Genomic DNA, 19,190 nt, shown 5'->3' with positions numbered 1-19,190 from the left:
AAATTAAAGAATATTTTTTTATCCCAAAGATACAAGGACCACTTCAGAGCTGATCAGAGAAGCCATTCTACACCAAAACTGAGACCCAGATATTCTCACTCAACGTAAAACCAGAGGAATATCAGATGAAGTTTGGGAGCTCATTTATATGGAGATGAAGATCCATCAAACGGCTAGCTTATCTCTTTCTGACATCTTTGCAGAAGATAAGATAAGATCTCTGACAAAAAAGATACAGAATTTAAAAATGAGATCGTCTCTATCCAACGGGCAGATCCTCATTACCAGCTATAAAATGATGAAGATGTGAAGACTTGAAGAGGAAGGGGAACATACGAGCAAAGAGCAAAGAGCTAAAAATTCAAAGAGCTAAAATCTTCAAGTGTGAGAAAAGAAAAAGAACTCAGAGAGCTTCTAGAGAAAAATATTCTGAGAGTTCTTAAACAGAGCTAAGCAGAGCATAAAAATCAAGTGCTTTACTTGATACATCCAAAGAGAGAAAACACTCAGAGCATTCAAGAGAAATCTTTCAAGAGTGTTAATCTTCATCAAAGAGACCTGCGCATCATTGAAGATCAACTACAGAGTCTCAGAAGTTGGAAGCAAGACAACACTTGTTTTGGAGCAAAACATGAGAAGGGAGGAAAGTAACACGGAGCTGTGAAATCCTGGATTGTCGCACGGAGCTGTGAGATCTGAAGTAGCAGTGTTGGAGGCACTGGGCGTGATTAGTGCGGGCTTTGTGATCAAAGCACTAGATCACGGGATACGTTTCTACCGGAGTGTGGAAGAAGGGGGAAAGTAACGCGGAGTCGTGAAATCCTGGGATAGTAGCGCGGCGACGTGAAACCGGAAGCAACAGTGTGGTGTCACTGGGCGTGATTAGTGCGGGCTTTGTGATCAAAGCACTAGATCCCGGAAATTCATTGTATCTTGGAACCAAGAAGTGGTGGATATAGTGAATTGCTCTTGGAGATAAGAGCAAGTGGATTATGAAGATTACACCACCTCGCGAACCACTATAATTGTCTTGTGTTCTTTACTGCTTTCTTTACTTACTGCTCTTTACTTAATTGCTCCACACGAGATATACTGCTCACAATCTCACACACACCTTATCTTTATTTATTTCCGCTATGCACCATACTCTAACAATCTAGTTAAGAGTTTTGGTTTATCTCTCTGGTTTAGCAATTGTTGTGCTGTGCGAAAAAGTTTGAAAGTCTATTCACCCCCCCCCCCCCCCTCTCTCTCTCGACTTTCACCTTACCTCTTTTGGGACCAATAATTGGTATCAGAGCGGGTGCCTATCCGAGTCAAATTTTGTCCCTAAATTGGGTCAACTTGTTTTGACTACTAGGCTGATCCATTCTACAAAGTGTGTGACTGGATTAATCTTTCATATCTCTCGTGATGATGATGATGAAAGATTTAGCTCAAAATCTATTATTCTCACTTGATAAATTTGATGATTGGAAAGTTCGTATGCAGGTACACTTATCGGCTTTACACGATGAAATGTGGGAAGTTATTTCCACTATCGAAATATTAAAAGTCAATACGGCGTTTGTCCTATCCCCGGATGCTCCACAGTACGTACAAAAGCCTAAACACGAATGGACATCGGATGATAGAACACGGAATAATCTTGACAATATTGCCAAGGATATTCTATTCAAAGCCGTGGATGATACAATATTTCCGAAGATCCGAAAGTGTGCTACCGCAAAAGAAATATGGGAAACTCTCATCAAGATTGGCGAAGGAGATGAACAAGAAAAAGACAATAAGCTCACAATCGCCATGAAGAAGTTTGAAGATTTCAAAATTCTCTCAAATGAAAGTGTTGCAGACATGGAAGCTCGAATGATCAAAGTTCTTGGAGAGATTAGTGATCTTGCAAAAATATTAGCCAAAAAGAAATTAATCTCAAAATCCTACGAGGCTTACCATCTGCATGGGATATGAAGGTTACGGCTATGCGCGATCACCGAGATCTAAGAATGTTGTCAACAGACAAATTATTTAGTGATCTAAAAGCATATTAGTTCGAAATGAAGGCCAAAGATGATGATGTTCATGAAGCTCGAAATTCTGCTCTAATGGCCGAACAACCGTCAACCTCCAGGTCAGTAGAAAATAATGTTGATTATATGACTGACGAACAATTTGCTCTTTTTGTGAAAAGATTCAAAAGGTTTATGCGAAAAGGAGACAACAAAAATTCTGCTCGTGGAAAATTCATCTCTCGCATAACACAAGAAGAAAAAGTCGAAGAAAACAAAGATTTATGCTACAATTGCCGCAAACCCGGACATTTTAAAATAAATTGTCCATATCCGATCGTTAGCAAGTATCAAGGCAAGAATGTTGAATCTACGCCGAACAAATCTGAAAGCAAAAGGTTCAAGCGCGACAAAAGAAAAGCTCTCGTTAGCAACGAACCGAACGAAAATGATGATTCAGAGGAATCATCATCAAGCGATGAAAGTTCATGTTCGGATGATGATACGGCGCTAATATGCAAGCTAATTGAGTTGAGTACAAGTGAAGACTGTTTTATGGCTCTTGAAGCAGAGGAAGAAGAGGTAACATCTAATTCTTTCAATTCTGTTAATTCTTCTTTTTCTCGTGAATCTATTAATAGTCTAATGCAAGATTTTCAAGAGATTATGCTCACTCATCCTCAACTCAAGGAGCGCAATAATATTCTAATTCTTGAAAAAGAAGAAATGAATAAAAAATTGCAAGATGCTTTACTTGAAGTGAGTAAGTTGAAGAATGAAAATATTCATCTTCAAGAAGAGTGTAAAGCAAGAGAGGTTAGAGAACATAACCTTCGGGCAACCATTGCTACGTTCACTAACTCGTCTGAAATAATGGATAAGATGGTGAGCATGCAAAAGCCATCAGTAGATAGAACCGGAATCGGTTATGACTCCACATGTTCTCAAACCCCTCAAAATCTAACTAATTCTACTACTACTTTAAATAATAAAGTTCAAGTGGTAAAATTTGTTAAAAGTCAGAATAACACAATGAGACAAGGACTTGGCTATCAAACAAATGCAAAGTTGAATGTTGAAAGGCCGAAACAAGTCTATACTACGGCAAAGCAACAAAAATTCTTCAAGCAAAGATATGCCAAAGAGTCAAGTGCAAAAAGATTTCATAGAAAAGAGGGAAGCTTTTCTAGAAATAAAGTTGGGAGATTTTATCCCACTCAAAATGATTGGTTGTGCAATAGATGTAATGTTTTTTTATAGACCAAAGCAACAATCCTCTTCCCGAGTGCCAAAATATAAAAATGTTTTTCCAAATCTGGCACCAAAAATGTTTTCAAAAGTGAGTTATGATTATCGTATCTCTAATGGTTACAAACAGCCTTATCTTAATTCAATAGGATCAAGGTGGGTTTGGTTACCAAAGATCACTAACAGCAAAGGACTCAAGCAAGTATGGGTACCTAAAGTTAATTAATTTTTTTTGCAGGATGTTTGGTACATCGATACTGGTTTCTCACGCCACATGACTAGAAATAAATCATATCTAGTGAATTTCAAAGAAATCGATGGACCAAAAGTTATATTCGGTGGAAATCAAAATTATGGAATTACAAAAGGAGTTGGCACGATCAAGAAAAATGGTTTAAAGATTGAAGATGTTTCTTTCGTTGAAGGATTAAAATTTAATTTGTTGAGCACTAGTCAATTTTGTGATAAAGGCTATCTTATAGAATTTTCTAAAGATAATTGCCTAATCAAAAATGAGCTCACAAATGAGATTGTTCTCTTTGGAAAAAGAAGAAAGAACATGTATATTGTTGATTGGAGTACAAGCAAAGATTCAGTGTGCTTAATGAAGCTAATTGGGAATGGCACAGAAAGCTCAACCACTTAAACTTCAAGACTATCAATCAACTTGCAAAGAAGAATCTAGTTGAAGGCTTGCCAGATATTATCTTCAATAAGGACCAAGTGTGTGATGCATGCCAACGCGAAAAGCAAATCAAATCATCGTTCAAATCAAAGACACACGAGTCAACGTCAAGACCGCTAAGCTTACTACATATGGACTTATTTGGACCGGTTGATCCAATAAGTGTAAGTGGTAAGAAATATACTCTCGTTGTTGTTGATGATTTTTCCAGGTACACTTGGACCGTATTCATCAAGAAGAAAAATGAAGTTGAGCAAGTTCTACCGAAGTTGTTGAAGCAACTACAAAATGAGAAAGAATTGCAAATATCAAAAATACGAACGGATCACGGAACCGAGTTCGTGAATGGAGTTATACAAGCTTTTTTGCAATTCACATGGAATTTCTCATCAATTATCTGTCGCAAGAACACTGCAACAAAACGGTGTTGCCGAAAGAAGAAATCGGACGCTCAAAGAAGCTGCATGAGTGATGATTAGTGCTGCCGGTCTCCCGAAACGATATTGGGCAGAAGCTATCAACACTGCTTGCTACACGCAAAATCGAAGCATGATCCACAAGCAGTACAAGAAGACGCCATATGAGCTTTATAAAGGGAGAAAACCAAATATTGGTTATTTTCATATTTTTGGATGCAAATGCTTTATTCATATTAATGATAAATTGCATCTAAAAGCTTTAGATGAGCGTGCAGATGAAGGAATCTTTCTAGGATATTCAGCTACCAGCAAGGCGTACATAGTTTTGAATAAAAGATCAATGGTGGTTGAAGAATCCATACACGTGGTATTTGATGAAAAATCACAGATCAATAATGGCGCTCTGGACGAAGAGATTGAACAAAATGGTAACAAGTGTCATATTGATTTTTGTGATACTACTGATACGTGTGAAGATGATGTTTTGCAGGGAATGGATGAGTTGGAAATTAATTCTCTAGAAAATCCCATCCCTCATCCAGAAGAAGTTGGAAATTCTCTAAATAATAATTTTGGAGGTGATGCCGCACGTGAGAATGAGGATGCAGTACGGGTTGGAGATTCAATTAGTGATCAAGTTGCATGTGAAGTTGGTAATCAATTTCAAGATAATTTAATTGAAGAAATTTGAACCAACACTGCCAATTCACAACAAATGGATCCACCCAGTACCATGCACCCATTTGAACCAGATTTAAGATGGCTCAAAAATCACCCTCCAGAATTAATTATTGGGAATATTCATGAAGGCGTGAAAACAAGATCATCTACCATGGAAGAATTGTTCACGTGTTATCTATCTCAAATTGAACCGAAAGAAGTGGACGAAGCTCTTAATGATCCGAATTGGATAAATGCTATGCAAGAAGAGCTTGATCAATTCAAAAGAAATGATGTTTGGGAACTTGTTCCAAGACCGGCGAACCACAATGTTGTAGGAACCAAATGGGTCTTCCGGAACAAAGCAAACGAAGAAGGCGTAATTGTTAGGAATAAAGCAAGGCTCGTTGCAAAAGGATACTCTTAAGAAGAAGGAATTGATTTTGATGAAACCTTTGCACCAGTGGCCCGACGTGAAGCAATCAGAATTTTCCTAGCCTACGCCGCACACAAAGATTTCACTGTTTATCAAATGGACGTGAAAAGCGCATTCTTGAATGGTCTACTCGAAGAAGAAGTTTATGTCGAACAACCCCCAGGTTTTGAGATAAAAGGCGAAGGTGATAAAGTCTACAAACTTAAAAAGGCATTGTATGGGTTGAAACAAGCACCTAGAGCTTGGTATGATACTTTGTCAATGTTCTTGATAAGCTGTGGATTCACCAAAGGCCTTGTTGACAAAACTTTATTTAGAATTCAAGATGGTGATCATATTTTATTAGTGCAAATATATGTTGATGATATTATTTTTGGAAGCACTAACAATTCTTTGTGTAAGAAATTTTCAAAGCTTATGCAGAACAAATTCGAAATGAGCATGATGGGTGAATTGAATTACTTCTTGGGCTTACAAGTCAAACAACTGAAAGAATGAGTATTCATCAATCAAGCAAAGTACACTCGCGACTTGATAAAGAAGTTTGGCCTTGATGGAAAATCATCGATCAAAATTCCAATGAGCACATCAATAAGGCTAGACAAAGATGAAGATGGAAAGGATGTCGATCAAACAAAATATAGTGGAATGATTGGCTCTCTTCTATATCTTACTGCAAGCAGGTCGGGCATTTCTTATGCTGTGGGAGTGTGTGCAAGATTCCAAGCAAATCCAAAAGAAAGCCTCCTCACCGCAACAAAGAAGATCATACGATATCTGAAAGGCACAATCAATGTTGGATTGTGATATCCAAAAGGTACAAATTTTACACTAACGGGTTTTTCTGATGCGAATTTTGCAGGTTGCAAAATAGACAGAAAAAGCACTTCCAGGACATGCCAGTTCATGGGGGGAAGGCTTGTTTCTTGGTTCAGCAAAAAGCAAAATTCCATCGCAACTAGTACCGCCGAGGCCGAATATATTGCTGCAGGAAGTTGTGCGCAAATTTTGTGGATGAAGCAACAATTGAAGGATTACTGTAACACCCCGTGTTACGGCCCCTAAAACCATTTAATCAATTAATCAGTAACCCAAGAGAAAGAATAAATTATAATTAATTAGGGAAAAAGGCCCACCATAGTCCATGGGCCCTCATGTATAAACCCAACCCCTAAACCCAATCCTTAGTTCCGAAAGGAATAGAATTAGTAAGCCTGTAATATTAGTTCCTAAATAGGACTCCTAAATATATATATATAGGGGACTTAGGAGGCACCTAGAACCCCCCACCTGATTAACGCCCACCACCCCAAAAAGAGCTCCAAGAATTCCCTTAGGAGAAATCAAGAAAGCAAGGAAGCTTAAAGAAAGATCCTTCATAGCCAAGGAATTAATTAGGGCTAAGAGGTAACCCATGTCTCAACAAAACCTATTTTCATAGCTATGATTTCCCCTTAGGGTTTCCCCCATATGATTGTGAATGGCGAATTACTATGTTTATTATTGATGTTGATTTAATGATTCCACGGGGAATCTTGATAATCTTGATATTAGGAGTTTCTTGATAAATATGATGTTCTTGATAATTAATTGGTATTCTTGATGATTACGCATTGTTCTTGGCAATTATGGTGTTCTTGATGATTGATTGGTATCCTTGGTGATTATGTGTTATTCCTACCGAATCTTGCAATTAGAAGACGAATCGTATTCTTGTGATATAAAAGTGATTAGAACCCTAGGTTGTATCGTATGATATTGTTCTTGGATTATCGGGTGGGGAAATCACATGTTTGGGTGTTGATTATGTTTAGAAAAGCATGATAGGTTATGTGCCGTTCGTTTCTCGTATTTGATCCGTTAATTGTCTACGTGTTGTCGTTAATCGCGTTGTAAAGTGTCTAAGCATGGTTTCGGGTTCCACAACGGTTCCCGGGGCGAAATTATGTGAAAAGAGTCAGTGGGGGGTAGGTGGGGGGTAGGGGACCCGCCACCTACCCATAGCCGTAAACCACCGCCTGGCAGCGGGTGGCCGGCGGGCGGGCAGCTGCCCGCCGGCGACCCGCTGCCCGGAACAGTAGAAACCGGCGGGTGGCCCACCACCCACCGGCTACCCGCTGGAAAATTGTCCCACCCGGGACTCCGGCTTCCCCGTTTGATGTTTCCCCGACCCCCGTTGTGTCCCAACGGGCCCCGTTTGTCGTGCCTATGTCTAGTTTGATGTTCGGGTACCGTTCGTAGGTCTATGAGTCTAATACATTGCATGTTAGTTGAATTGGTATCCCGTTGACCTAGGTGGAAGAAGTATGATCCCCATAGGTCTACTCGTAGTATGTGATGGATCACGCTTAGGTTTCGTTATACGTTTTATCCCCTTTCCATTGTGTAATGTGGGTTGCATGTGCTTGCTATGGGTTATGTGTGTGTGTCCCCCAGTTCGGTTGCGATCGGATTGGTTATCCTGGGCTGCGGTTCAGAAGCTGGCTGCGGTCAGATTGGTATTCCTGGCTGCGGTCAGATGACATTCTCTTGGGCTGCGGTCCACCGTTTGGTTGCGATCAAACGTTTCTATACGAGCTGCAGTTCGCCCTTTATCCTGGTTGCGGTCAGATGACACTCTCTTGGGCTGCGGTCCACTGTTTGGTTGCGATCAAACATTATGATGAGCTGCGGTTCATCGGTCGGTTGCGATCGACCTCCCCGTGTTGCGATACGGGGCATGGTGCTGCGGGGCCGTGTCAGAGCTATATACGCTGACCCTCATGTATGGGCATGCGATCGGTCCTGTGGCGCCAACGATGTGCGTTATGTGTGTGATATGGACGAGTTGTGTCTATGAGTGCCTCGGGATGTGACTATGGGATTTATATTGGGGATTGTTCATGTTGGGTTATGATTATCGTTTATGCTTTGCCTTATCTGCCTTATCTAGTGTGAACTGCATATGCTCGTTATAACTGTTGCTTGTGTCTGGCCTTATCTGTCGAGTCATTCCCGGTTTTAAAGCTAGAGTTCGTAGGATGTACCTTCATGCTCAAAATGGTTTTCGTATATCTATATATATCTCTATATGTATTGTATTTCAACGTGTTGTAGTGGGTTACCAGCATCTCTCGCTGAACAGGTATATTTGGCTTTCAGGCACAGAGGATTAGAGCACTGGAGCGCGCTAGAACTGGAGCGTAGTAGTAGTATAGTTTCCCTTTCGGCCTGCGTGCCATGTTATGCATTTATATTTCGGAGGATAGTAGTTAGACAGCCTGTGCACCTGGGTTCTCTAGCCCAGGTGTGGCATAGCACCCCGTACCCTTACATTACGCTTTGGGATTTAATGAGATGTTACCTTTATTATATATGTTTTAAATGTCTTGAAAATCTGGGGTGTTACAATTACGGAGTTAATTGTGATGACGTTAGTATTTATTGTGATAATACTAGTGCAATCGCTATCACTCACAATCCGGTGATTCACTCAAGAACCAAACATATCGACATTCGACACCATTTCATAAGGGATCACATTGAAAAGAAAAATCTGAAGATCGAATATATCCCTACGGAAAACCAAGTTGCTGATATTCTCACGAAGCCTTTATGCGAAATGAGATTTTCAACCTTAAGGCACGAGTTGGGAATGATCGAAATGAGCTAAGTATCACCGATCTTAATCTCTCAATTTAAATTGATACTTGTGCTCAAAATAAATTGTTTTACGTGAATAAATTTTTTTACGTATTTGCATGTATGTTTTTATTCGAAATTTTTATGTGATAAAATTGCAATATGTGTTAGGAAGTTATTTGTGTATTTGCATGTGTTATTTAACGTGAGATCATATGCCATGCAAATTAATTTGATGAAATGTGCAATTTATTTGATAATTTGTTTGATGAAATGCCATGCAAATTAATTTGATGAAATGCCATGCAATTTATTTGATAATTTGTTTAAAATTGCATGTTTTAATGTGTTAATTAGTTTATGAGTATGTGTTCATGTTTTTAAAATTAATTAATCTGTTTGCATGAACAATTTGTCTAAAAATGTGATTTAATGTGTTTATTGCATTATATATGTGTTACGTGTATATGCATATATGTTTATATAATTTGCTTTAATACTTTTTGTTAGTTTCTAAAATTTTTAAAATCTGATTTGCATGTAAGAGTTATATAGAGTTGTTTCTAATTATAAATTTGGAATATGTGTTAATTTTGTTAATTTTCAAAATATGTGTGTTTTAATTGTGAATTACCGTATATATGTTTAATATATTTTGGTATGTGTGTTAATTATTTTTGGAGTAATTTTTGCTACTAACGAGATGTTTGAGTGTGTTTATATCTGTGGTACACGATTTTGAGAAGGAAATCAGAAGATAAAGGAGGAAAATCAGAGTTTAATTGGGTAACAAACCTCCACCCATAAACTCCTATCCTTTCTAAACCTCCACCCAACCTAAAACCTCCCCCCATAATCCTCTCCTAGATCAACACCCTTCCCCAACCGATTCATTCTCTCTCAAATCGTCACCCTAATCCCTCATTAAATCTCCTAGAAACCGCTACCCATCACATCCACCGCCCTCTCGACCAATGAAGAGTCATGGAAGAGTTCATCACACCTTTTGAAACCAAATGTCGGCTATATTCAGAGAAAACCTTTCAACCCCTTAACCCACATAGTTCTAGCACTTTCCTAAGCCTATAAATTTGGGTCAGAGGCAAACTAGTCTGTGTGGAGATTTCTTTTGTTTGTATTTAGTTTTTGCAGGCTTCATTGACTCCGAAGAATCAAGAGAAGAGAAGATCTTCAGGGAGAGTGGCCGAGCAAGCAAGACAAGCGATGCTGAGAGCTCGACGTGCTGCCAATGGAGGACATTAAGTTGGAGACACACCTAGCGATCCTCTCATCCTTTTCTCTGAAGAAGAGGAGGGACAACCACCGACCAAGGATCAAGTTCAAAGAAGTCCAAAGGTCTCAGCAGTGCAGCTACGACGCTCAACGCCATCACCACTGTCATCTCGACCTCAAACCCGCAGCTTTAAGCGATCTGCTCAACCTCCAATGGAACCTGGATTAGTCTATGCTTTGAAATCAAGCTCTCCATCTCCACCGCATGCTGATCTTGAGACTAATCACGGCGCTGGTCTCTCTACCAATGAAGCCTGAATATGTGATGTGATCTGAAAAATGTTATCTCTCTCTCCTTAAGAAAGAGATAAATAATGAAAAAGGGATGTTTTTGCTACTGGTTCTCTTTGTCTCTCTATCTCTCCTACAAAGAATGAAAAATCCCTAAGTCGTATAAAAAAAAGAACAAAAAAGTTTCGTAGCCAAAAAGATACACAAAAATATATATGAATAAAAGCAAAAAAAAAATTAATAATAAAAGAATTTAAAAAATTATATATTGCGGTTACAAAAGGGATGAAAGAAGAGAAAAATTTAGAGGAGAAGTGTCAGAAGATTTAAGAAGAGATTTACCAGTGGAAGTTGCAGTAGAAGTTGCTACTGAGAACAGGGAGGATTTATCTAGTGTATTGCCAGTGCACAATACCGAGACCACTATGCACATCATGACCCTGTTCTAGAAAATGAAGATATATTTGTAGACAACTACATGAGAACAGAAGTCTTAGAAGAAGAGATTGGTGATCTCAATCAAGAAGCCGAATCACCTGAAGAAGAAGGGATGCAACTTATTGACACAATTGTTCTCACAGATCTGAATAGAAGTCCATTCGGATCCCCTCAAAACTTTGTGCAGATGGATGATCAAGAAGATGGCATATTTTCATCCTTATTTACCAAAGTGGCCGAATCCAGTGATGTTGTATGTCAAACAATTGGAGAAAAATTGGTTGAACAAAATCAAATGCTAGAACAACAACACATGGATACCCGAGTCAATCTGAAGCAATTAATGGAGCATCAAAATTCTTTGAAGACACAGATTGACAAAGCAGAAAGAGTCTTGAAAGGAGAAGTGACGAAAGGATTACTTGAAGTGATCCAACTCATGAAGAAGGAACGTGAAGCTGCTGAAAGATTCACAACGAACGTCACTTGAGACAGATCAAGGCGATTCAAGACCAAGAAAGCCGAATCAACAAACTTGAAGTTGAACTCGCAGTTACAACAAACAAGCTGGACAACATACAAACCGTTTCCATTGAAACGCACAATAGTGTTGAAACTGTGAAGGCAAACCAAGACCGATATATTCCATTGAAATGCACAATAGTCCCCAGAAGGTAATTTGGAAAATTCTCTTAAGCTGATATATTCTCTATTTTTGAACCTCTGTTGCGTTTTTCTCAATATATCCGAAATATCTCAATAATAATTTCCCATGGTCTATTTTGAGTCTTTAATTTTATTTGTTTAATGTAATTAGACTTTCGTGAATTAATAAGACAAGAAATATGTCAAACGCACGTCAAAAATTAAAAGTTGATGATGATCGAAAAATAAAAATATTTCAAGATACGTTTAGGAGCTTGTCTAAAAATTAATTCACAAGTTTCTTTTAATTGTGTCTAGAAAACCATTTGTTAAACTCATCTTGGCTTTGTCAAATAAAATTGAGCAAAAAGATTATTTTTCAAAGACTTAAAGCCAATGACTGAGTATAAGTTTTGGAATTATCAAAAGGGAAGAAATTGTTAGGAATAAAGTGTAATGGTTTTTATATGACAAATATGTATTTGTAGTACCCCCAATTTTATTTATAGGTCTAGTAGAGTCTTAGACCATGATCAGGAAATTATTTAAGTTGCAAAAGAGAAAAACAGAGGAAGATGCATAAAATGGAAGAAGAAGATATCAAGCCTAAAATCAAGAATTTGTCTGAAGAAAATGGCAAATTGAAGAAGAAGATGAATGATATAATATTCACGTCAAAGCTACTCAAAAGATATCCCAGAAGAATTTTTGATGAAGAAAATTACGATTGGAAGATTGCATGAAATTAACTTGGAGATCAAGCATCTATGGAAAGAAAGGAGTACACTAAAGATGATTGGAGATTAAATCAAAAGGCTGTATGGATGAAGTGGATGATGTTTAATATGTTATGTGAAATGGCTTAAGTTTGAATCTCACTATTAACAATTTTACAAGGTAAAATTTGAGAAGCCAAATTAAATTAATCTGATGGAGTTGGGCGCTAGTTTGGCATTGGGCGCCGATTACAAGTGGAAAATCAATTCAAGTTGGGAGCGAATTCAAAAGACAAGAGCAATTGAATTGAGATAAAATTCAATACCAGGAGAAGTGGGAGCGAATTCAAAAGACAAGAGCAATTGAATTGAGATAAAATTCAATACCAGGAGATCAAATTCAATACCAGGAGATCAATTACAAAGGAGAAATTCAAATTGCGTGCGTGGAAGTTCAAGGCCAGATTGCGTGCGTGGAAGTTCAAGGCCAGTGGAGAAATTCAAATTGCGTGCGTGGAAGTTCAAGGCCAGTTTGAAGTCTTTGAATTGAGATAAAATTCAATACCAGGAGATCAATTACAAAGGAGAAATTCAAATTGCGTGCGTGGAAGTTCAAGGCCAGATTGCGTGCGTGGAAGTTTAAGGCCAGTGGAGAAATTCAAATTGCGTGCGTGGAAGTTCAAGGCCAGTTTGAAGTCTGAGAACACCTAGGAGAAGTGGGAATTCATACCAAGAGAAGTTGGGAAGCCAATTACAAATTGAAATTGGGTCTCAATTACAAAGGAGAAATTCAAATTGCGTGCGTGGAAGTTCAAGGCCAGTTTGAAGTCTGAGAACACCCAGACGTGAGAAATTCAAATTGCGTAGTTTGAAGTCTGAGAACACCCAGACGTGAGAATGAAGAAGATGAAGAATGAAGAAGATGAAGAATGAAGAAGATGAAGAAGAACTTACAGTTGAAAATATTCTCACAAAGAAAAATACTAGTCTAACTAGTATGGGATTAAATTAAAGAATATTTTTTTATCCCAAAGATACAAGGACAACTTCAGAGCTAATCAGAGAAGCCATTCTACACCAAAACTGAGACCCAGATACTCTCACTCAACGTAAAACCCGAGGAATATCAGATGAAGTTTGGGAGCTCATTTACATGGAGATGAAGATCCATCAAACGGCTAGCTTATCTCTTTCTGACATCTTTGCAGAAGATAAGATAAGATCTCTGACAAAAAAGATACAGAATTCAAAAATGAGATCGTCTCTATCCAACGGGCAGGTCCTCATTACCAGCTATAAAATGATGAAGATGTGAAGACTTGAAGAGGAAGGGGAACATACGAGCAAAGAGCAAAGAGCAAAAAATTCAAAGAGCTAAAATCTTCAAGTGTGAGAAAAGAAAAAGAACTCAGAGAGCTTCAAGAGAAAAATATTCTGAGAGTTCTTAAACCGAGCTAAACAGAGCATAAAAATCAAGTGTTTTACTTGATACATCCAAAGAGAGAAAACACTCAGAGCGTTCAAGAGAAATCTTTCAAGAGTGTTAATCTTCATCAAAGAGACCTGCGCATCATTGAAGATCAACTACAGAGTCTCAGAAGTTGGAAGCAAGACAACACTTGTTTTGAGCAAAACAAGAGAAGGGAGGAAAGTAGCACGGAGCTGTGAAATCCTGGATTGTCACACGGAGCTGTGAGATCCGAAGCAGCAGTGTCGGAGGCACTGGGCGTGATTAGTGCGGGCTTTGTGATCCAAGCACTACATCACGGGATACGTTTCTACCGGAGTGTGGAAGACGGGGGAAAGTAACGCGGAGTCGTGAAATCCTGGGATAGTAGCGCGGCGACGTGAAACCCGAAGCAGCAGTGTGGTGTCACTGGGCGTGATTAGTGCGGGCTTTGTGATCAAAAGCACTAGATCACGGAAATTCATTGTATCTTGGAACCAAGAAGTGGTAGATATAGTGAATTGCTCTTGGAGATAAGAGCAAGTGGAGTAGAAGGATTACACCACCTCGCGAACCACTATAATTGTCTTGTGTTCTTTACTGCTTTCTTTATTTACTGCTCTTTACTTAATTGCTCCACACGAGATATACTGCTCGCAATCTCACACACACTTTATCTTTATTTATTTCCGTTGTGCACCATACTCTAACAATCTAGTTAAGAGTTTTGGTTTATCTTTCTGGCTTAGCAATTGTTGTGCTGTGTGAAAAAGTTTGAAAGTCTATTCACTCCCCCCCCCCACCCCCCACCCCCCACCTCTAGACTTTCACCTTACCTCTTTTGGAACCAACAATTTATTTTTTTAAAAAAAAATAATAATAATTAACATACGACGTCGGCTTTTATGGTAAAGCTGACGTCGTATATTATTTATATTTTAAAAAAAAATAATTAACATATGGCGTCGGTTTTTAGGTAAAAGCCGATGTCGTATATATTTATTATTTAAAAATAAAAATAATTAACATACGGCGTCGGCTTTTAGGTAAAAACCGACGCCTTATGTTAATTAATTTTTTTTTTAAATATAAACACTAAACGACGTCAGCTTTACCCTAAAAGCCGACGTCGTATGTTATTATTATTATTTTTTATTCTATTCGTTTTAGGGTTTCTACCCAACCTGTATCAATTTTCAAATCCTGTGCAGCTAGCAATTTAACATTCAACGTTCAACATTCAACATCAACTAATTATTAAACTAATTCAAACTATTAAAATGAAACTAATATAAAGAACACAATTCATTAGGCTAATTCAAGCTACTAAACATAAAACTAATATAAGTACCACAATTCAACAAAACTACTTATAAACAATTAAACACAATTCATTAAGCTAATTCAAGCTACTAAACATAAAACTAATATAAGTACCACAATTCAACAAAACTACTAAATATTAAGCCAATAAATATAAACTTACTATTTTAAATGTAAAGTATCAACTAAGAAGAGTTTTATTAACCCATTCATCAATAAGAAACTTAGACCATTTGTCTCTAACTTCATCAATCTCTTTTTTTGTTGTAGGGCAATCTTCCTTGTCTTTCCAAATCCTACAAAGTTCAAAAGAAATAAAATTAATAAATAAGAAAGTATTTTTAAACATTTGAAGCAAAAAGATATATTATGAAATAACTTGCCTTATCCATGGGCCGCGTGAAGACAAATCGAGGACAAATCGCCATCAACATCCAATGCTCACTACAAATAAATAATTTATTAGTTATAAGTGAATATAATATATAATAAAAAATATATTATATATAAGTACTTTTATTTAAAACGTAATTAATACTTACTTAAGAACATATGGGGCTAAGTATACCAATTTCTTCCCAGACTGCATGGTGGTATTTATATACAATTTCATGTCTTCCATATTATTCATTTGTGGTTGAATCCAATATGAATCTAGGAAGCCATACGTGTCTTTTGATGCCAACTCAAAACTAATGTAAATACCCCTATTCACAAAGACAACCAATTATATATAGATTACCAACTATATAAATATAAAACTATTATGAATAAATAATACTAAAGAACTTATTACCTCATAAAGAACTGAACTAGAGAAACATCGATCGTCTCCATTTTTAAGAAACGCATTATCTCATCACTTGCAAGGTGCAAGTCATAGTCAATGTTGCCCATAACACCAAGAGCCACATGGACCACAAGAGGGTGTTCAAAACAACGAGCTATTGAAAGACCTTTTTGCATCCATCAGTCAAAGAATCATGATCAGTTATAGTGAATTGTTGATGAACGAATTGCACACCAGAATGAAAAGTCAATTTGGTCTTTTCTTTTGACTGTGAATTATAATACAAGTAAGAATTATTATTTTAAAAACTAAATTACTTACTATTTTAAAATAGAAATATTTTTAGTATACATACCCCATCAGCTTCAGTACATAACTCTACCAGCTTCTTTGGCCAAGCAATAAAGTGTTGAATTGCATCACCTACAAGCTGAACCTCACTGGTGGGGATTGGTACATGTGCACTTGGATCACTAACTTCATTTACGCTCACCTTCACATGATTTATATCCAGTACAACCCCATGAACCTGTCCACCACTGTAAGTTGTCCCATATGTCCTTGTTCGTCTAATTGGATCTTCTAAAAACAGTTGACATCGTGCCCCTAACTACAATAATTTTTAATTAAAAATCATATAAAATTTTATTGATAAATAATAATAAGATAACTTTAAACAAATACTTACAGCCGGTAAATTACTAAAAGGGTCTGGGGAACTAGCTTTGTCACTTGGAGGTGGTGGCACAGCATCCACACATACGTCATCCACCTGCTTTGCTTGTAAAGGAGTCTGCATAGCACTAAATTTCATCATCATACTAGCTATTTTTGCCTCAAATTTCTCAGTTAATCGTTGACCAAATTCCTCCCGTTCAGAAATATTTTGCTGCTTTTGTTTTTCTAACGCTACTGCAACAGCATCATCAACCATTTGTTGAACATCTTCAGGAAGCTTTTGGCGACGTTTTGCATGGCCAAATACACTTTTCAAGCCATGTCCTCTTCCCATGGCTCTAACACGTCCAGAATGCTCATCAATACCCAATGCAACAGTCAATGAATATTGTCTTCCTTCCTCAACAAATTCTCCTTGAGAAATTTGGATCTCAAGAGCATCCTAACATATATAAAAATTATTCAATAATAATTACTATTACTTTAGTAAATGACAACATATTTACTTACAATTTTTTCCGCCACCAATCTTGTTGATTCAGTGCGATAATTTCCTGACTTGTCAATTCTTGCTTTCTTCCACTTTTCGGCTCTACGTGGAGGACTTGGAGGACTCATTGTATACGACGGATCTGCATCAGCCAATGCTTGTTTTTCATTCAACTTCTCATCCATCATCATATTCTCCAACCTTTTATAACATCCTCGAGCTAAAAGATGTGGATGAATATTCTTAGCATGTATGTCTTGATATTTTTTTTCTTTTTGCCTATATAAATACAAAATATTAATCAAACTCTTTACATGTCCCTCATAATAATGATAGAGTTTATGTTTGAAATATTGATAGAATAATAACGATACCTCATATGTTGGACCAGTATGCGACTTTACAAACTCATCCCATGTCTCTTGTTCAATGAAGTCGTATTTTATACATGGGCTCATACCTGCAAAACTACCGTATATAAACTTGCTCACCAATTTTGCTTTAAAATCTTTCCACCGATCACCCACATATTTTATCCATTCTTTCCTCATATCAGTTGTGTCGGGAATATCATAAGTATTCTGAAAAAAAAAATTATTTATTAGTTAGAAATGTAATTATAGAAACTTTATGAATAAATCAAAATCTTACAAAATTAAAAGTTACCAGGATTTGTTTTCAAATAGTACTCTTAATAGTTTCTGGGACATTCGACCATTCATCTATTGTGATAGGAGTATGTATTCGTCCCACTAATGCAACATAACTTTTAAATGCACTGCCTTCTGGCCCGTAGACAGGCTCCAATCCATCAAGCTCAATGTGGTGTTTCCCTTTAGTAGAACGTTGCAAAATGAGTTTTTGCATAGGAGTGGCGCCCCTCGTCTTAGAAGTAGTATTACTACTTTGAGTAGTATGAGTATCTTGTGTAGTATCATCCTGTGTAGTACCATCACCATTTGCTGAATCCATACGCCTGTTTAGAAACAAAAATTATTAGAATATATAAAAGTACTACAATAAGAAAACTAAAAAACAAAATAAATAGTGGGCATTACATGTAATAATCAATTCTCCCATATCCCTTCATGATGATCATCTCGTGATGCATGTACTTCATCTATCTCATTATCAATAATAGTGGGAAATAAACTTGAAGAAAATGGTGGTATTTCCTCAATATCAAAACTAACATCTTCATTCTCATCTCTAGTAATTTGTCTCTTTCCATGAAGAACAATTGACCATTTTTTGTCACAAGGATCACTAATATAAAAGACTTGTTTTGGTTGGGATGCCATTATGAACTGCTCATTTTTGTGCCCTTCACGATTAAAATCAACAAGTGTAAATCATAACTCATCAACTTTTACACCATGTTTATTATCTACTCATCTACATCGAAACACCGGCACCCTAAAAAAACATAATCAACTTCCCATATTTCTTCAATCACACCATAAGATGACAACTCTGCAAACATAGGATTTGTATCTTTCGAACTACTGAAATGCATTGAATTTGCAAAAACAAAGTAACTCCACTGTTTTGCATAGTGCTCTTTTCATCTTGAGCTTTTGTATAAAAAGAAAACTCATTAATTTCATATTCATTATAGCATATGACATCCAAACCAGGACCATGTGCTAACAATGAAACAGTTTCAGACACATTATTCTCTTCAATAACTTTATTTTTGAACCAACGAATAAAAGTTCGACTATGTTCGCCCACAATCCACATGTCTGTCCTTCTGGGATTTTGCTCTCTAATCAATGCCTTGTGTTCATCTAAATACGGCTCGACTTCACTTGTATTATGCAATATGTACAAGTGTGCCTCCTCAACATCTTCACGAGGCGTAGTCTTCACTTTGACTCCTCGAGTACTCTTCCCAACAATTCTTCCTTCATGTCGATTAGTAGACACACCAATAGCCTCTACCCCTGCTAAATATTATGTACAAAACTCAGTAACCTCCTCTGCAACATAGCTTTCAACTATAGATGCTTCCGGTCTATATCGGTTCCTAACATAACCTTTTAATACTTTCATGTACCGTTC

This window comes from Ipomoea nil, unplaced genomic scaffold, assembly GCF_001879475.1.
Source record: "Ipomoea nil cultivar Tokyo-kokei standard unplaced genomic scaffold, Asagao_1.1 scaffold2942, whole genome shotgun sequence".
Taxonomy (NCBI): domain Eukaryota; kingdom Viridiplantae; phylum Streptophyta; class Magnoliopsida; order Solanales; family Convolvulaceae; genus Ipomoea; species Ipomoea nil.
The sequence above is the reverse complement of the archived record's forward strand: the minus strand, read 5'-3'. Positions refer to the sequence as shown.